Below are 22223 nucleotides of genomic sequence, written 5' to 3'. Positions count from 1 at the left end.
TAATTTAATTTCAGACTATTTTTCAAAGATAGCTGGACTGAGATTAACCTCTCCTCTTCCAGTATCCTCTGTTGTAATATATTAATTTCCACACCTACAATAAGTCTTACATAGAGGTGTGTTTCTTTCCTGGTTCAGCAGGACCCACTGTTGTTACATTTTTTAACACAAGCAACTTTACAAATACATTTTCAACACGAGAACCTGAACAAATCAGTTTGATATACAAATGACATATAACTATTTACAAAACTCCAGCTAGCAATGCTGGCATATGTTACACATCCACTGCCCTACTTCTCCTGGCATAGCTGGAAATACTTCATATCATCAGAACAAGAGAGTAGTTATTTTCACACAAGGTAACGTTCTTGTCAGAACACTATTTACCGTAAGTGTAACAGCCAGTAAGGCCTTAATATTCAGGCAATGTTAATGCTATAACAAAATTTTGTTCAGTATTGCTGATTTCCATATTGATCTTTCAGAACCTAAGACTGACACGTCAGCACTTTTCTCTCTCTCTTTATTTGTGTCAGTTAGCTAAACAATAGCCTGTATAATGTACTGATTGCACACAATGTCCACACATTCTAACCTGATACCTTCCTATCCCCAGGTAGGGATGCCTTTTTCATAACACATCACTTTGACATGAACTAAACATTATTACATATTCATATTTTCTGTTAACAAAAACATCAGTCTCTAAAAGATTACATATTTAGGTAGATTAACACGTTATAAAGTATGCATTTTTTTTCCTTTTCTGAATTTAACTAATCTCCCTATGTGTTTCTTATACTGTGATTTATTTTCTTATTAAATGTCAAAACTGTCTCATGAGCTGTTATCTTCTCTAACAAATGAACAGTACCTTTGATGTAACATGCAAAACATTTACTTTTATGACTTGTCATAATCTGATTTAACACACACACACACACACACACACACACACACACACACACACACACACTATGAGTTGTACTTGTCATACTAAGTATTCAAATTGCATCTGCCACTGGTATTTTATGTGCTTCCTTTTCTAGTCAAAAGTGAATATTTAAACTCTTTATGTAACACCAGTAACTTAACTCCATGTGAAGCATTCATGCTAGACCTAAAGCCTGAGTAATTTCAAAACTTTTGTTGGTCAAAAAATGTGAGTTCTAGTGTTTTTTGTTGTTGTACACCTAATGGGAAAATGAATCACTATAAAATGAGACCATGTGTAGGATGATTAGCTAAATCCTGTGGAAGAAAACAAAAAGTTAAAAGTACAACCACGAACAAAATTAAATATGAAACAAAACAATCAGCTGCTGACCCACAAAAATTTTATTTAAATTATTATTAAATTATTAAAAACTGTTTAAAAAGTTAAGTTATAATTTGTTAGTCTGTCTTAACATATAGGGTGGCATTCATAGTTCAGAGTTACACTTATGTAGTGGTTATCTGTGAAGAACAACTCTATGCCTATATGCAAATACAGTAAGTGCAAGTTATTCACTCTAATTAAAAGTGAATGGAGTCATGCCAACTTACAGCAAAGTGCCTGAAGTTAATCCTTAACTATGTGTGAAGGACTATGTGAAAACCCTGGGCTTCACATGATTCCATATATACCTGGACAGTGAAGAAGAACACGGCTATGCACAGTCAAGCTTGAAAGATTTAAGCAAGTGGCCAATAGTGCAGTTTATATTATTCACATTTTAAAAGAATAAAGGTGTTTAAAATGTTTTATATGGGGGCATCCATATCTAGACACCCTATTGATTATTTTAAAGAATAGGAGAGATAGGAAAGATTGAAGAAGGGGAGCCATAACAAAGAGGGGGAACACAGAAGGAAAACATTAAGAGGATTGTACTGGAGTAGGAGGTAGAAGAGGGATAATATGTTTTTGCCTGGAGATAGGCTCCAATATTTTTTTATATGATAATGTAGTTTGGTTGGAAAATGGCTAAGACAGTGTAAGAGAGTGGATAAGAAAAAAAGATGGTATGATGAGGTCAACAAGGATCCCTAGTTCATAGGATCTCAAACATTTCCATTGCCTGATGGTGCTGCAAAGGAGCACCCCAGTGTTGAGGGTGGAGGGTCCCGTGGTGGAGTAGTGGATGACACCAACTGGGCAGTGAGTCTTCTACCCACTGAAGAGAGTCCTGGACTGGCTGAAGGTGCCTGTCGATTCCCTGCTCCACCACATCTTCAACAACGTCTTGAAGCCCACTTAAAAGTGAGGCTTGCCAGGCCGCCACATACCAGGTGGCCTACAGGACCAGTACCATTACCCCAACCCCTTATGGACATTCCTGGGCAGGCAGAGGGTGAACATTCCCTAACCTGAGAGGCACAAGGCTGGGCTGCTCCTAAGGATTCTAGACCTGTAAGAACAAAAACGGGACAGAAAAAATAAAGAAGGACAAAGTAATACATAATTAAAATAAGAAAATATGGGTGGCAAAGAAGAAATGCAGACACTAAATTTACACATAATGTTACTTATTATGCATATTTTTATTAGCAGTGAATTTTATTTTTATTAAATCTTTATTCAACTAAAACAAAATGTCTTGGAAATACTCATACATGCATGAGAACAATCAGGGTATTGCTATCAAGTCTTGAAGGTTTCTAGATTTGCCATCAACTGATACTAACTAAATATGCTGGTTTAACATAGCAAATGGTAATACGTTTGAAAGTTCTGCCAGGTGTAAGTTTGGCTGCATAATGTACTGAAAACACTTTAGTCCTTTTGTTATCTTCATGAACAAATACCCTTACAGTTGTAGAAAAAAAATCAGTTAAGGACAGAAAACAACATTTGTTATTTGACATTTCTTTCTTTTTTTAAATGGTAAGGCTTTTATTCATACTTACCAGCATGTTCAGTAAGTCTTGCCAGTCTCCTATTTTGTTGAGTGGAATTGTATTGTTTTACCTCTTCACCTACATAGAGAACACATGGCAGAATAGCTGTTTACCTGCGCCTGACTTTTTTCCTTAATATTTCTGACATGACTACTAGTGTTACTCTGCAAGCATTGCAATTACTGCTGCATTCACGTAGTACAGTGGTGCACAATATCAGGCCCCAGGGCCAAATCCGGCCCTCGATGGAATACCATCCAGCCCCCAGAGAGTAACCAATAATTTTTTAAAAAAGTGAAAAAATGCTATGCCTTACTCTAGTCACACAGACTTTCCAGCACGTACTTGCTTACCTAATTGACTGCAGTTGCGCACACCTCTAATTTTAGCTGCGGAAGTAACTATTCTTTGTTGTTTATAACTTGTAGTCTGTAAACAGTAGTAACTTTCTGCAAAAGTTTGTAATAAGCCATGCCTGCAAGCCAGAATAAAGTTAAATGCAAAATTGATGTAGAAGATGGGCAATTTCATGACTGCCGTCTTAAATAAAATGCCAGTCACCTGTACCTGTTGTTAACTCTTAACAACTTACCATGTTTTGAGGTTGCCCACAGATGCATTAAGAATTCATGTAGTGGCCCTCCCCACAAAAAGGTTGTGCCCCACTGGTTTAGTATATGTGCTTATTTCTTTACAAATTTATTTGTATCAGCAGTATAAAACACAGCTTGCTATACTGTGCTAATATTTTCTTTAATGAAGTTGAAATAGATGGAGTACATCTTCCTTCAAACTGTTACACTTTTATGTATGTGCACAGCTTGTCTGTTTGAGGTTTGGGGGAGGGAATCTGACCATCAACTTTCAGTGAAGGGTCTGCTTTTAAGTATTATGGTTTGCATACTTAAGTTGCAACTTTAAGTACTAAATACTCTGTGAATTTTCTTTAGACAAAGCTAGAAGCTGTAGCCACATAAAAATGTATCAACTGAAAAGAAATTAACTTCCTCCCACATCAACCTTCATTAAACAAAACATATTTACTGTTACAGATGGATAAAATACATATACTTCATAACAATAATGTGTGCTTTGATAATGCTCTGCTTAAAATGTATAGATATGTATAGGGTTATGTAGAAATGTATGCAGAGGTAATACAACTGGTCATCTCTCACCAAACTCTCCCCAGGGATTCAATAAAGTCCATGTAGGCTGCATGTAAATCCTACACAGAATGTATCTGTGTACACAGTCACAATTGTCCCTTGGCAATGCGCCATGCATATTAATTGTGGTGCATGCCTAAGGGAGGTTAGACCAAGACGGATATTGAATTCATGGAAGACTAACGATACACCCACATACCTTTTGGCCCATTAATCTTGACCAAAAGGTCCACAAGACATTTTATTAAATTAAGTTGGATTTATTTTAATTTTTTTTACATTTATGCACTTGTTTGTGTAATGTGCTGGGATATTTAGCTATGCTTAGCTCTGCACAGCCATACATCAGACATGTGCCAGAAATCTAAAAACAGAAACTGGATGCATTCAATTTCTATTTTTTTCTATTTTTATGTGTTTGTTTGTGAGATGCACCATGATATTTAGTCATGCTTAGTGCTGTGCACTTCTGCATCTGACATATGCTAGACACCTAAAAATAGAAACCAGATGCATCTAATTGTTGTAGTCCTGCAGTGCTTAGCACTGCACAAACCCATGCAGCGAATCAACGCTACTCTTGCAGGCACCTTCTCTGTGTATTTAAAGCTATATGAGTTCCCTTCTCTGTCCCAGTGGATAGATAGGTTGAGTCATGACCTACAATGTTGTAGGTCCTGTGTTCAAGTCCGGGACAATAAAACCTTAACACATACTACTGTGGAACTGTGTCAGGTGACTGAAACACTGAGTGACTGACTTTAAATTCAATAATTGTTAAATTTAGAAAAGGTGCATGATACTTAGCATTGTTTAAACTTGGTCAATGGTCTTTTCATGTTTGTGCATTGCTAAGCTTTTCTTATATATGGGATGTGCGAGTTTGTGCAATGCTAAATGATGCAGTGTGTTTTTGAAAGTTACAGTATAAAGTGCAATGGTGGAAATGCAACCTATTTAAAGGGCAATAAGTGAGAATTTCACTTTATTCCTTGGAGCCTGACCTTGACTGTGGATATGCCTGCTGTCATGGGGGAAGGTATGCATTTTAGGGCACAAAGATGGGCTCTGCAGGAGTCTATGGTTTCATTGGACTCCTGGTAGACCATTATGGACCCCAGCTGCTGCAGGGCGACTATCAGGGATCAATGTGCAAGTCTGAGGCCTGGGATAGTTTGGTCAGAGACCTGACCAGTGCAAATGGTATCCCCTGCACTGGTGAGCAGTGTTGTCACCATTATGATGACCTGTAGTAAAGGAAGAAGGGAACCTTGGATACCTCGATCCAAGAGGCATGGGATGGGAACACCCCACAGATAAGTATGTTTTCTAATAATTTATAAATGTACAAACTGAATCTGTGCAAAACTGGTATGCATAATGGTTTCCTTCTCTTACTACAGCTGCAGTTAACAGAAGTCCTACACAGCTATCCACGGGCATAAATGCAGCATTCGAAACAACATGAATCAATAAAGTGTAAAAAGAGACAGTGCATTGATAATTTATTTTTACAAATAAAATTGTTCAGTATTACTGTAGTCACTGCTTGTGGATGCTAATCCCACACCAGCCAACTGAGAAACTGTGCAGTATTCAATACTGTTGTAGCATGTCATAAAGAAAACATAACCATGCTTGCATGTGAAGTGCAGACCCACAGACCTGTGCTATGACTGTCCAGCTGTCAGGCGTAATCATTGTACATGACTACACTTCTCAACTGTCATGATTTTTGCAGAATGTACTGAATATTGCCCCATGTGTCTAGTCTGTTTGGTATATGATCTTGTTTTACTGGCCAGCCTCTGCTACACTGCTGAGGATCAATGTCAGAAAAAAATGTCAGTCCTCTGATTTGTGGATATATGACATCACTTGAAATTCAATTTAATGGCAAATCTATTATCAGAACACCTTGCTACTACTGTAAGAGCACACAATGTAAGAATGTTTCCTGTTGTGCCTTGTGCCACTATTATGTATAGCTTGGCCCATAATGTCCTGTGCTATGAGGTTGAGAGGTATGTACATGGAACATCATGCATACAATATAAGCAACATTAAATGATTGCTGGATGCAATATGATCTGTATTATAGTGTGTGTGTAAGGACCAGGGCAATATTTCAAATAAAAAATGGCATAGCACTCAGTGGTCTCACAAGTGAAATCTAACATATCTAGAAGTATGTAGTTATACTATGCTTAGGTATATTATCTGTGAAGTTACTAAAGTTCTTCTTTTTTCTCTTACCCCACCCCTTCTCTTCTTTTATTTATTTAATCAGTATATTTACTAATATCATTTGATAGTATCATATTATTTGTTATTGGTAGCGTTGTCGCCTCACAGTAAGACGCTGTCAGGTTCGTTTCTCAGCTAGAGTGTCTTCTGCATGGAGACATACGTGAATGGGCGTACCTTCGTTGAAGGTTGTGCGACAGATCTGGCAACTCGGTACATAAAAATCAACTGCCAATCATTAGCGGACCGGAGTTCCACTGTGGCGACCCCTAACCGGGAAAAGCCAAAAGACACAACAACCTCTTATGTTCACCTTATGCATAATTTAATATTGCTTTGAAGTTAAAAAAACTTTCATTTACATTATTTATTGTTGTGTTCCTCATTATATTATTTTCAATTTGTTTCCATTACTCATTATTGTTTAGATGCGGTGGTGCAGCGGTAGCATTGTTGCCTCACAGTAAGAGGTTCTCCTGTTCGATTCCCGGCTGGAGTGCCTTCTGTGTGGAGACTGCATGTCCTCCCCACGGTCGAATGGCATTTGAAAGACATGCATGAATGGGCGTGCCTTCAATGAAGGTTGGGCATCGGGCTGGCAACTCGGCACCATAAAAATCTACTGTCAATCATTAGCAGACCGGAGTTCCGCTGTGGCGACCCCTAACTGGGAAAAGCTAAAAGACAAACAAAACTCATTATTGTTTTCTCTAATGTTATAAATTACATTTGTTTTGGTTATGTTTATTTTTCCTTTATGTTTTTTATTTTATTTACCACAATGCGATGAGGTAAGCTGGTTCCCAGTGATCCATCTACCTTGGCTCCCCGGCCAAGGCACTGGAGACCAGTACATCTGGCCCCATCCTGGTGGCACCCCCTCTGCTGCCCCTGCACTACCTGGTCCTTCAGGTAGTTCCACCTCACAGGCTGGGGGTGTGCCCCTCTCAGGGACTGGAGGTGGAGAAAATGTGTTTGTCACCCAAGATCAGCTACCAGACATGGTGCATAGGGTTTTGTGCCAAGCTGTTGATGTATGCCTATGCAGGATGGAGAGCATGCTGTCCATCCTGGTGGGGCATTCTGTCCCCAGGTGCTGAAGTTGACCATTGCCTCCACAAAACAGTGAAGATGAAGTGTTGACAGTCCCATGTGTGAAAACTTGAGTCACACTCCTGCCGTGTCTGATGTCCATGGGACCGATATCCCACAACACCCTCCACAACCAAGGTGTTCACCCCCCTTCTTGTGTCCCACACCAACCCTGTCTGCTGTCCTATCTGTCTTGCCTTCCCTACACATACCTATGTCCCTTCCCTAACATTCCACTCTCTCCTTAAACTAAAAGATGCAGTCCCCCCCCCCCCATAAAATTTCATCCCATACATAGCTCTCCATTTCGCCCATGTGTCCACTGGGCACACTAAATTAGGTCCAATTGGCTTCAAGTATCTAGGAGGGCTGGTTGAGGAGAAGGGTAGTCTGAATGAAGAGGTCAAAGCTAGAATCAGGACTGCAGCCAAATGGCATAGAGTATCAGGTGTAGTCTATGACAGAAGAATGTCAAAGAAGCTGAAAAGTAAGGTGTACAAGACAGTGGTGCGACCAGTACTAGTGTATGGTACAGCAACCAGGGCAGTAAAGGGAGAACAGTTGAAGAAGCTAGAGGTGATGGAAATGAAGTGTCTTTTAAAGGTGGTAGGATGCACGCTGTGGGATAGATGAAGAAATGAGGACATAAGAGCAGAAGCCAAAGTAGCTCCAATTGCAGAAAAGATCAAAGAGAACACATTACAGTGGTTTGGACACATGTTCAGAAAAGCAGAAGACAATCTGTTGAGGAAGATTTGGGACAGACAGGAAGAAGGTAAGAGGAAGCAAGGACATCCAACAAAGAGGTGGAAGGATTGTGTGAAAGAAGATCTGTGACAGTCCGGCATGAGTGTTGAAGAAGGTAGGAGTGTGGCACTGAATCAAGAGACTTGGCAACAGTTATCACGATACCCTGACACCATGTAGAAAAAATGGGAAAAAGAGGGGTGACAATGATAATGATGCATCTCTCTCCCCACCTTATCTTCAGCTGTTTAATGTATGTATGTGATTTTGCCTACTGGCCCAGGTCATGAATGAAAATTATCTTTTTGACAAGATCCCTTACCCACTTAACAAACTTAAATAAATAAATGCCATTCTCCTATCTTACAGTCACCTACCACTGCTGCTCTTCCTCTGTTCTACTGGTCTCACATAATCAGGGATTTTACTGGTATATATATATATATATATATATATATATATATATATATATATATGTGTGTGTGTGTGTGTGTGAAGAAAAATAAACAGAAAGCACACAGCCAGTATCTCACTGACAATGTAGACCCAGTCCAGTCCCTCTGAAACATTTCTGCCACTGCCAGCATCTGGTTAGCTACACCTCAATGAGTGGGCCTCTTTTTTGTGTAATCTTCATCCGCTGACCACAGGCCCCTTCCCTCTCTCTGCTTTGTCCATCTACTCTTCTAATCACATCCTCACTTCTTTGTTAAAACTTCCCTTTCCTACTTTTCCTCTCTCCTCTTCCATTTCACTGAACTCTTGTTATATTTCAAAAATTGCTACATGTTTCTTTAATCGAGCTTTATCCTTTGGGGTAGGATCTGTCTCTGTCTTGCATCATTGCAGTTCCAGCTCCTCAACTATGTTTTCAGATGGTCAACAACAAGTTCCTCTGACCACTAGCACCAGTATTCCTCTTATATCCTTCTTGTAGGCCAGTCTTTGAGAACACTTCCTGCTGCTGAGGTTTGCTAATTAGATACATCTCAAATGCTTAGGCTACAGCTCACCATCTCTCCCAGCATTCCCAGCACATACATGTGATATCTCAGTGCCATTTTCCTTTCTTCTGCTGTTATCATCCATCCGTCAGCGTTTTGCTTCTTTTTGGTTTACTGCCCTAGCAGTAACCCAAGCCAACAGCCAGCACATTTGTTCTTCCCATTATCTCACTCAGGTATCATGACTGCCTTTAAACTTGGTCTTTCCATGTCATTCTAAGTGATGCAAGATACCTCCACCACATTGCCACCCCTTCAGTCTTTGGATTCCACAATGCTGGCATGGTTTCTTTCTCCCTTGCATGAACACTACATATAAAGTCTCACTACAATTTTATTCACATCCCTATCATCATGGAGCCCTTCCTCAGTGCTCTGTCCCATTGTTTGTACCACAAGATTTGTAGATTAACTATTAAGTGCCTCAACCTCCCCACTGATCACTGCCTTCCCACCCTGTCAGCTCCATCCACCTGGCAGTCTATGAAAGGGACATTTACTTAACATCACCAGGAAAGCAAAGGGGTTCTGGTCTGCCACACCTTCTTTTCACTAGGCCAATAAGCCAGATATTCTCAGGCCTGCTTCTACTTTCCAGATCTTCACATTTTCTGGCCAGTGCCTTGATATTCTGCTTAAAAGGTTTAGCTTTCTACTTGCTCCAACTCATCAATACTTTTTCCTAGTATAGTTGCTGTTTGTTGCAACACTACAACTTCTCATTTCATATCCCCAAAAAGCTAAATGTTTCCCAATAACTTAAAGAGTTATCTTACCATAGAGCATATTTGTTTATAAGCTCCTTAATGAATTATGCTTCCATTTCCCATCTCTGCAACCAGGGAAGGTAGGTGCCCAGGAATTTAACCTATTTTCTTCTCCATGTATACAAATCCAGACATCACATTAATACAGTCTCATCTTGGCAAAAATGCTCTCAAACACACACACACACACACACACACACACACACACACTCGCACACTCGCACAGACACACACACATACTGTCTGTCATTCTCTCTATCTCTTATGGCATACACTCAAGAGAGCTGTGTAGAGGATCATTAATTTGCTTATAGCACATCTGAGATGTGTAGATGAAAACTTGTTCAGTTGATGAAAGCCCTCACAAACAAAAATAAAATGCACATAACTCAAAATGGAGGCACCCCAGATGTGAGCTGTGATGGAGAACCAAGTACAATGTTGCAATAATACCTCTAGGTAACTGTACTGTTCTTTCTTTTTTTTTTCAAAACAATTTTATTGATTTTAATACATTCAAAATTGTAAACAATCGCATAAAATCATAGTAAAAACTGTAACCTGAAAACTTTAACATATATAAATTACATTATATAAATTACATGTTTGATATAAACCAAACTAACAGAAATGAACCAACTAAAGTATTTACATAGACATCCATTAATATATTTACAATGTGTTATTGATATCTGATTATAATGCATATTGTCATTATGAAAGAAACAAACTAATGTAATTTGTTATAGAGATTCGTTCTTCTTCAGCAAGTTTTGAAGATTAACCCACAATTGAAGATTGTATGTTTTTTTGGTTGTCATTGAGTATATAGTTTTCAATTGCAGTTGGCATACAACATTTAACAGATTCTTGAACTCAGAAAAGGAAGGAGGAGATTCTGAAATCCAATTTTTTGTTATGGTCATTCTTGCTACTGCTAGTATTGCCCATAATAGTGGATACTTTATTTTTCTGACACTTTGTGGAACAGGAATATTAAATATCACCAGAGATTTATTTAATGTGAAATTGTCTGAATAAAGTGCCTGTAGTAAATTATTTATTTTCCCCCAAAAGGTATTTAAAGTATGGCATTCGTAAAACATATGTGCCCAGTTTATGTCTATATTTGATTTACATTTATTACAAATATTTTGTTTTTTGTTTATTTTATCCATTAATTGAGGAGTGCAGAATGATCTATTTATATATCTCCAGGTGTATAATTTCCAATTCAAAGATAAAGTAGTTTTCCCTGCTGATTGTAATATGTTTGCTTTGTCTAAATCGGTAGGAAGATTATTATTGATAGAGTAAAAATAGTTCCAGAAGTTCTGTGGACATCTGAAAGTTTCTTCCCTTATAGTTCTATAAATAAAAGAAAGTTTGCCAAAATATGTATGCTTATGAAGTAAAATTGATTGAAAATGGTATAGCAGAATACTGGATTTGTGTTTAGTGATTGATGAGATCCATTCTAATTTATTAGCTAGAGTTAGTAAAAATGTTTGTATATCTAGCCACATTGTATCGTCTATTTGATATTCCTGTATTATGTATTCAACTGATTTGCTAAAGCATTTGACACCATTCCCCATTCAGGTATTATTGATATGCTCACCAGCCTGGGCATAAACCCTTACGTCACAAGATGGATCGCAAACTGGCTCTCAGACAGATCCCATAAAGTAAGAGTAGCGGGATCTATGTCCAAATCCAGACCAGTAATGAGTGGTGTGCCTCAGGGCTCTGTCCTGGGGCCCCTCCTGTTTGGCATATACTTCTCAGAAGTACAGGCAAGCACGGAAGGGCTGTGGCTGACTAAGTTTGCGGACGACTGCAAACTGGATGCTATAATAGAGTCTCCGGCCAACATGGAGATCCTCCAGAAGGGCCTAAATGAGACTGATGCATGGTATCAAAGCCATGGTCTCAAGCTAAATGCAACAAAATGCGTAGTAATCCCCTTTGGAAAAAACAGAGTACCCGCAAACTACAACACAGGAGGTAGTCCCCTGAAATCTGAAGAAGAAATAAGGGATCTAGGGACCCAAGTAGATAGTCAGCTTTCCTTTGATAACCATGTTGCCAAAGTGGTTAGAAAATCCTTCTATGTGACCCATCTGATCACAAAAGGGTTCGCATCAAGATCTAAGGATGTAATGGTGCCCCTCTACTCTTCCCTCATCAGACCCATTATTGAGTACAATGCACCAATTGGAATGTACCTGGCTAGACATCTCCAGCAGCTGGAGAGACCACAAAGGTACCTAACCAAGAGGATTACTGGCCTCAAACAGTTGCCCTATGCAGCACGATTGAAAAAGCTAAGACTGTTCTCTGTTGCATACCGCTTTCTCAGAGGCGATCTCTGTCTAACGTACAGAGCCATGTCCAACCCAGAATTGTTGAACATGCTCCATCTTAGCAAAATCAAATGTACATGAGCTACACACTCTAGGGATATAAACCTCAACACAACAATGAATAGAACATGCTGGAGGGATAGATTTCCTTCGCAGAGACTTCCCTTACTATGGAACATGGTCCCGATCTACATAAGACAGAGCCCCTCACTATCACTCTTCAAGAGGAATCTTGGATGGGTAACAGAAAGTTCACACCGGGGATCAAACCAACAGCACTACTAGATAGGGGCCAAGGGTACAAGCTGCTAGTACAAGGGTCTAGGGAACTACTAAAGGGGTGGTAAATACCGCACAATGTGGCTGGGCTAATATATGCCTTCGGGCAGATAGCGCAGTACCAACCTATGAACCTATGAACCTATATCCTGATGTTAGTTGGAACCAAAACTTAAGATCATTATGCTTAAATATGGTAATTTTATTTATGTCTGAAATTATAAAGGATTCTTGTGTGAAAGCTATGAGGAATAACAAAAAGAAGCATTCTTTGTATCTGGGGTGTTTATATATAAAATGTTTTAAATTTGTTATAATATTATGAATGTAGCTAGTAGTATGATTGAGATTTATGTGTATAGTGAAATAATTTTTTAGGATCCATAAAAAGGGGTTACTTATTATTTCTAATTTGTGTGTAGATGGTCTGTAAATTAGCTGTAGAGCTGATGAAACCCATAACAGTTTCCACTTAGATGAGTATGTAGTATCTAAAGGTTGAGTAATTGTTTTGATTATTGAGAAAATAGAGTAAAGGTTTAGATCTGGGAATGCTATCACACCATTGTTCCAACTGTTTTGATGTTGATTAACTGATATTCTTGTTTTTTCCCGGACCAAAAGAATTTTAATATTAACGAATTTAACTTATTAGTAAATCTTTTTGAAGGGAGTATTTGAATGGATTGTATAATATATAATATATAATATTTGGGGTAGAATAATCATTTTAACAATAATTAATCTTTCTTCTGTAGTGAAAGTTATTGTATTCCATTTTAAAAATAGATTTTGAATATTTTCAGAACACTTATTATAATTTAATTGTATTATTGTTTTGATGTTTTTAGCTAGAATTATTCCTAAATAAGTAATTTGATCTGTACAAGTTAACTGCTGAAAGTTATAGTTAGACTTGTTATTTGTATTTGAGTGTATGGGTAAAATTTTAGTTTTGTTGTCATTAAAAGACAGCCCAGATATCTTTTGAAAAATCTTAATCGAATCACACAGGGCTGATATTGAAGAATCATTTCCTTTTGTAGAGATAAGAACATCATCTGCGAATAATTTAATTTTAGCTGTTATATATTTTTCAAGCTCTAAACCCTCTATTTTATTATTATTCCTAATATCATTAGCCCACGGTTCCATTATCATTGTAAACAACAATGGAGATCATGGGCAACTTTGCTTGGTACCTTTTATGATAGGAATTTTATTTGAAGTATAAGTACATAATTTGATATAAGCAAATGTACCATTATACAAGTGTTTTAGTAGACTAATAAAATTGTAAGTAAATTTTAAACACTCCAATAATGTGAACAAGTAATCCCAATTAATTGAGTCAAAAGTGGCGTTTATGTCCAAACTAAAGTTAGGTTCTTTTTTTTCTTTTGTGAGAAGTCAATAAGGGCTAATGTTCATTTTATATTATCATAAGTGTTTCTATTGATTACAAAAGCTGTCTGATCCTCATCAATTAATTGGGGTAAAAACTTTTTTAGTTTTTCAGTGAATATGTTCATAAACATCTTGTGGTCAGTATTTAATAAGGAAATAGGTCTGTAAGAGGAACAATATTTAGAGTCTTTGTTATGTTTTAAGATAGGTGAAATGACTGTATATTTGCATGAGGGAGGTATTATGAAGTTGTTTTGAGCTGTACTATATACTTTATGGAGTAATGAAATAGCTGATTTGGGTATAACTTTGTATATTTCTGGTATGATACCATCATTTCCAGGTGCCTTATTTTGCTTGAGCTTATTAATTTGAGTTTGTATGTCGGCTAGGGTAATTTGTTTATCAATAAGTTCTATTTGTTGTTTATTACGTTTATTATGAAGATTTTTATTAATAAAATGCTTAATGTTGTCTTTAATTTCTATATTATGTGTATTTTGGTTAATTGTATGAAAGTGACTTCTAAATTCTTCTGTTATAGCTTGTATATTTATACTTTATTTTTCTTCAATGATATGTTTTTTTAATATGGTTATGTTTATTCATTCTTTTAGTTTTATTCTTGAGATTAGTTAAGTGTTTAGGGTTTAGTGAATAAGCAAGGAATTTATATTTTTCTAATGTAATCATTGTCTTATGATGTAGTATGTTTCTATATTCTTCGTTTAATTTGCTTATTTCCTCTCTAATGTTTTTAGAAGAAAGATTGTCTCTATTTCTGAGAAGCAATAAATCAAGCTTGTTCTGTAATGTTTCCATATCTTTATCCATTGTTTTCCTTTTATTGTAATACCATTTCTTAATTTGTTCATATAGGTAAGCTTTTAGTGCATCCCAAACATATATGTCATGAGTATTAGATACTGAATTTATATCTATAAAATGTTGTATTTCTTCTTTTAAAAAGGACTGAAAATCTTTAAGCTGGATAAGATATGCAGGTATTCTTTTTATTTGTGCATTAGGGATGTTGTTAATATTTAATTCAAATATAATGGAATTATGATCGGAGATTGGACAGGAAATGATTTTGCGGTTATTTAAGTCATTTATAATTTGTGTGGAGAATAGTATTCTATTGATTCTAGAATGTGATTTGTGTCTATTGGAATAGAATGTATATTTTAGAGAGCTATGATCAGTGAAGTCAAAAATATCTTTGAGCAGGTAGGAGTCTATACATTTTATTAATTGTTTTCCTTGAGGGGTAATTTTTCTATTTGCTAAAGTGGTTGTATCTTTTAAATCTAGAATACAATTAAAGTCCCCTGCCATGATAATATTTCCCTCAGACTGAGATATTATTTGAGATAAATGTTGTTTGATAGTATTAGTACCTATTCCCGGTAACCAGTAGTTATTTATTATTGTATATATTTTTTTATTTATTTCAATAATGGCTAAACATAGCAATCCTTTATTATCTTGATATGGTTTAATTATTTTTGGTAAAGGAAGTGATTTGTCCCATAAAATTGCAACCCCCTTTTCTTTTTTGTATATACTGAGCTTGTGATGATTGTATATGTATTTGTGTTCAATAACTTAATATTATCTCCTATTAAATGAGTTTCCTGTAAAAAAAATAAGTTTGGTTTATGTAGGGCTAGATATTTAAACAAACTACCTCTTTTGATGGGGTTATTTAGACCATTTAAATTAATTGATAAGCCTTTTAATATAGTCATGTTATATAGGTATGGGTGTATGATTAATTAATAACATATCAATATAAAGTGTGTAATTTGAGAATCTCTTTTCAACCATAAACTTGTTCATTCTGCAAGTACTATACATTGTTTCATAGTGGGAAACACATATATCATGAGCATTGTAACTTATAGTTCTATTTGGATAGATTAAAATGGATGTCAAAAGAAACTGTTTTTTAACAATGAAAATATAATACAGATTATAAAAACACAATTTGGCTCCCTGCCTGGAGTTATAAACTCCCTGTCTCAATGACATTTGCCACTGAGATCGAACCCTTAACCTGTAGCAACTGAATGCAGCTACCACCAGTAATATGTATTAAGTAATAGTGATTAGATATAAAACTAGTGATTATTTTAACTTAAATCTATTAAAATTTAACTAGATATAGTTCATCTGATATAGTATGTTAATCACGAAAATGAAATACAATGTAAATTATTGTGTATGTGTAAAACATAGAAAAAAGTATTAGCTAGTTTCTAATATAAAGTATCATAAGGATAGTATATAACTATCTATTTGACTAATTATTATTTAACTGCTTTTAACTTAGTATAATATGATATTAATATCTATCAATAGTTATTAAACTATTTCATATTAATAATTTTCTTCAAACAAGGATATATACAGTCAGAAACAGATTTCTTAGATCTATTATGTAAATCTATTATGTTAACAGAAGTAGTGTAAGTTATCAAATATACAATCATTAATAACATTTTATTTCTTTTCTCACAAATATATATATATATATATATATATATATATATATATATATATACGATATAGAAGATGGAGAGATATTTGTCTAAATCATTCAAATGAATCTCTCAAAATTCCTCTCAATGTAACACATACTGTCTTATATAGAAATGTAATATTCTACTAAAAACAATAAACAAGTGAAAATATAACACTAAACAATCCAGAATTGCCCTGTCCCAGTGTTCTCACCATAGTAATCCAATAAAGAATACAGATTCAGATTTCATCCTTTGAGAGAAGTGGACAAACTTGTCTTACAAATCTTGGAAAAATGTACTAATAAGTATAATACTGCCCACACATATTCAAGTTTTAAGTAACACAACAGTGAGTCCCACAAATCACTTTATGTTCATCTGTCCATGTATACCATAACACAAGCATCAAGAGGTCAGCTCTCATTAACTAATAGTAATTTTTGTGTACAATAAGTCTAGTATATCTAAAATAAACCTTTAAAATAGGATCCAGGTGACCAGTATACTTTGCAGAAGGAATACTTCCCTTAGAGGTAAAAAGGACACTTACGTAACTACATTTTCCAAAAACATAGATGCTTAACAGATGAATGGATCAATGAGTGGATGTAGGCAAAAACCTCTAGGTATTGGTGCTGATAAAAAAAAAAAAAATCTTAAAAAATAGAAAATATTTAGATTAATGAATGCTATATATAAAATGAAGCGTGCAATGAGGGACCTTACTACCAGCATCTATTATCTCTTTGATGATGTACAGTTGGCTTCTTGCTGGACATTAGCATTTTATTTTATCTAGTAACAGTAAAATAGCCCAAGTCTCACTGACCCTAATGGATGTTTTGGAATGTTATATAGTCTTCCCTGCATTGATTTACAATTTACAATTCCTCTAAAGTCTCTGTAAAAGCATAAAGGTATTATAAACAGGTATGGTTATTGTCTCTGAAATGTATGATTTACCAGAAAACAATAGGCATTCATAAGCTAAACATGAATTACCAAATCCACTGTTCTACTTTAATAAAGTTTTTTTTTAAATGTCAATATCAAACTTCAGTTGGCTGATCACACCTGAATGTAGCTTTACATGAAAATCCTAATGAAGTACAGCCTAGCACTCGACATTTCCCTTGGGCCTCTGTGTTAAATATTGTTTTACTCTCTGCTTCAGAATTTATATCTGTTCTTTTCAGGCATCTGCACACACTGTACACAAATCCCTCCAATCAAAATATTCACATAGGCAAAGAAATCACACAGCTGCTTTGAATGAAATGACAAGCAATATCACAATTACTTAACAATGGAACAATGTAGTATAAGCAGTTTTAAGAGTCTAACAGAAAGAAAACGAAAAACACCTTCTCCAGTTATTGTTCTTCTTTACCTTGCTTCTCCTATACATCAGGGGCTATGCCCCGGGAGAGCTCACCCCCCAGTGTCATGTATGTGAAAGTATTATTTCAGCTATTCCCACCATAATGGTATTATTTCCCAAAGCTCTTACTTCTTTCCTCGGGAATTCTGGATACAGCTGAAAATAATGGGAAGCGGCAAATCAGGATCAATGTATAGCTATTACTATACTTCACTTAAATGTTAATAGAGCCGCAGGTTTGAGTCATCACAGATTTGTTTGGCAATAAGTGCAAAACTGTACTGTCTAACATTATTGATTTGTTTTGTCTGTGATTCATGAGAAAAATCAGGGACAGGGTAAAAGATGTAAGACAAAATTTAGATACATTTTGCAAAATCAGGTGCAGTCGATAGGTAATGTTTTCTGTATAAATCTTAACTTTTCTGTATACCTCTTAGCATCTTTGCTCATGAAATCTAGTCATAGCAAAAACAATGGGAATAAAATTAGGGAAAATATTTAAATATAACTCTAATTAACTTACACAAGTTAATAAAGCACCGTGTTTTGCATCAGCATACAGTTTCTAAGCTGTAAGAAGTATGAAACACTAATGTCCATCTTCACAGACTTCTCTGAGATCCTCAGTGATTTACCAATACATCAAAAAACATTATAGGGGATGGGGGAAATAGAACAAGCCGGTATTCTGTAAAAGAAGGTATGAAAGTCAGGAATTTAATCCACAAGCAAACATTTTTGTGTGAGAGAATGTGTTTCAGGCAGTGGGGAAAAACTGATAAAATAAACTGGTGCAGAAGTGGAAAAATTGTTCATTTATGTGGTTTATATAATAGTACTTTTATAAATTTTAAGTAGAACACTATAAAATAAGAAAGTCAGTTCTGCAAAAGCAGTAACTCATATGCACACTTGCTTACACTCACCCACACTCACACAATCACACACTTTTGTAAACCCATAGACATTTGGGCTCAAACACATACAGACTGTGAAGTTAAGATTTGTCTCTTTTCTGTACAAAATATTGCATTACTCATTTTCTACCAGATACGTTGTAAACACACTTTGTGCTCATAGCATAAAAGTTGCAAGCTTATAAATTACTCATAAAACAGCAGCAGCTAATTACCGTACTACATTGCAGTTGAATGTTGTCCTCTCAAGAATCACATTATTTACAATGACAAGGACTACACAAATCAGTCACTTCTTGGCTTCTGCCAAGCTTTCCACTTCCTGTATGTGCTTGTCCATTAGCGCTGACATCATCTGGGTGCTTTGCACATCCGAGAATGTGAGAAAAAAGTTAAGGAGAAGATTTCTTAGCTGGTAATAGGGTCTGGGAACAGCTGAAGCTTGCGGATGGTCGTCGCGAGGTAATTGAGTGAAATAGCTTCTTTTATGTAATCCGTGGGAAAATCAGTTTAAAATGTTAACTAGCCTTTTTTTTTTCTTCCTCTGCTCTTCTCTTTACAGGAAAAATAACAATATGAGCCTTGAGAGCCCAAACCAAGCAGATTACATTCTGTAAAGCATGTATGACCAATTCCATAGAACAAGTTAACCAATGCATTTGAAATGATATTAAGAATAATCTACACAGATATGAACCATAGTCATAACATTTATTTATAAATCTTTAGACAAAAAAAAAAAATGCATATAGATAGCACTGCCCAAATACATACAGACAGCATTTTCCAAATATATGCTTGTCTATTAAAAGCCATAACAAGTGTCCTATCTTAGATTTATATCTGTAAAAGACACTATACATAGGGGATTAGTTAATTATACATAACATATTTTGTCTTGATGTTATTAATGTATTAGAGGTGTCTTATAAAAGCTGTTATATGAATATTTAACTGTATTTTGGCTATATCAAGTTAAATCATATATTAAGACCCATAATAATTAAGTTATTACTATATTTTGGGAAAATACTATACTATTATGATTTATACTATAAATGTAGTAGTGATTGCTAATAGCAGATGAATAATAATGTTTATCAGTGAGAAAGAGAGGTTATATGCAGTAAAATTTTGAAATAGATGTAAACCTTATATATGCTTAGCATAACAGATGGAAAGAAGAGCTTACCTTGTAAATAGATTATAACTGTATAGATTTGCTAACAGTTTAAAGTCCTAAACAACAAGACATTGTATTAGAAAAAAATGCCTTATGTTCATTTACTTTTCAATCTCTTTTGTTTTTCATTAGTTTTCCATGTGGAATTAGATGCCAATCTTTTAAGAGATGAATTAGCCCATTCCATTTCTTCTAATTTTTCCAGTATTTTATGATTTTTAACAAAGGACAGTGCAGAATCCAGATCATCAAACATCTTGGGACCCTCTGGAAGGAAGACTTTCAACCTCACGGGGAACAAAAGGTGAGTTTTTATTTGTATTTTCTTGAGTTCTTTAATCAATGATAAAAATACTTTCCTCTTGGTAATGACCTGTGTAGAGTAGTCATTGTCAAAACGGATTATTGAATTTTATTTTAGTGGAGACTTAGACCAAGCTGTCTTTAATACCAACTCTTTATCCGATGAAGACAAGAATTTAACAATGACTGATCTGGGTTGCTTCTGTTAGTGCTGTTTACTGCAGTTAGTGCTTGATGTGCTCTTTCTATTCCAAAAGACAGAGCTTCTGGTAAGTCAAGTGTTTTAGGTATCCAGGTGTTAAGGAAAGTAGCCATGTTATTGCCCTCAATATTTTCAGGAAGTCCAAAAATCTTTAGATTGTTTTGACGGGATGTATTTTCAAGATCGTCCAACTTGCATTGTAACATAGTATTTTGTTTAAGTAGAAATTCAGTATTGCTTTCATTCTCCAGAATTCTGCCAACCATGTCATTTAAGGATTCCTCTATATTAGATATTTGGATTTTCTGTAGCTTCAAATCATCATGTAGTAGTTACGTTTGTTTAGTGGCTTTTTCTTTAAAGCTATCTATTTTTGAGTCAATTTTGTCAATTTTTGTAGTTAAGTCCTGAATGTTGGATATTAGAGTTTGTAAGTCTCTTTTCATACTGGAGTCCTGACTGCCTGTCTTAGAGTGACTCATGTTGGAATTCTCGTCAGATGAATTGTGATTTTTTCAAGTAGATTTTTGACTGGAAATTCTGTCCACTTTTGTTTTTTTTTTTAATTTTCTTGTAAAAAAAAGTTTAGATGTAAGATACTGTATAGAAAAAAAATCCAAGTTTTGTTGTTTAAAGGACAAAAATCCAGTAAAGAAAATTATCTTCAGTGGAGCTGCTGAATTCTGCTGCTACACAGTACTCATGCTAGCCACACCCCCTGTACTGTTCTTTCTAACACATTAGTTATTTAAAAATTATGGTGTTCGGCTCTCAACCAACTTTCTTCTGCTGTTTGTTTTTTGGTTGTTAAATTTTCTTGAAAAGTAATCTATAAACATAATTTAGTTTGAAACTTTTATTTCCTGGTTTGTTCAACATTTTGCACTTTGTTTAGATTTTTCTTGTAGTTAGTAACGTTTCATCAGTTCTCTGCTTCTGTTTAACTGAGTTATTTAGCGGCATTAATTAGTGGTAATTAAAATACCATATGTTAAATAGGAAATAAGAAAGTAAATATTTAACTGACATTAACTGGATAAACTCTGTCCAGATCTTCATCATATCAGGATGATTGCATCTGCAGATGGGATAATATCTAGTGATATAGAAAAATATAACAGCTTTAAATGATTCCAAAGAGTTGCCATTACTGTGGATTATTCATTGTACTGTTCATAGAGAACAAACAGTCCAGGTTATGTTTACTGTTCTTCAACAGAGTAGTAATATAATTTTAATACGAGAAGTTGAGTGGAACTGTAACAGGATGCCTTTTTATCATTGTATCTTCTTATTATGTTGTCAGATATGAGAAATGACTTAAACCTATGCTGTTTATTGAGTTACACACTACTAATGCAGCAATATCATGACACATCAAAATGAATGGAACTGAATTAGAACACGTTCTTTTTGCTTGAGCTCGTTAGTATGGTGTTCTTGTTTTAGATTCATTTGTTTGATATGTTGCTGTTTCTCAGTGGGTTTGGAAGTGAACTTGAGTGAATGCTGCTCATACTAGATGTTAGGTTGTGCTGAAAATGTTTGTTGGTTTACTGGAGCAGTACTTGAAGTTTTTTTATCCTGTTTAGCACAGTGTGGTTCTTTCTTTCAGCTTATGTAGAGCTGGCAAGAAAGTGAAAGTTAATTATTTTATACTGAGTTGTCTTTTAACTTGATAACATAGCCATGAGGTGTAATATTTATAATAATATATTAGTTGAATTGATTCAGTTTAGGAT

The sequence above is a fragment of the Protopterus annectens genome, chromosome 16.part0 (assembly GCF_019279795.1).
Source record: "Protopterus annectens isolate FY-2018-M chromosome 16.part0, PAN1.0, whole genome shotgun sequence".
NCBI lineage: Eukaryota > Metazoa > Chordata > Ceratodontiformes > Protopteridae > Protopterus > Protopterus annectens.
The sequence above is the reverse complement of the archived record's forward strand: the minus strand, read 5'-3'. Positions refer to the sequence as shown.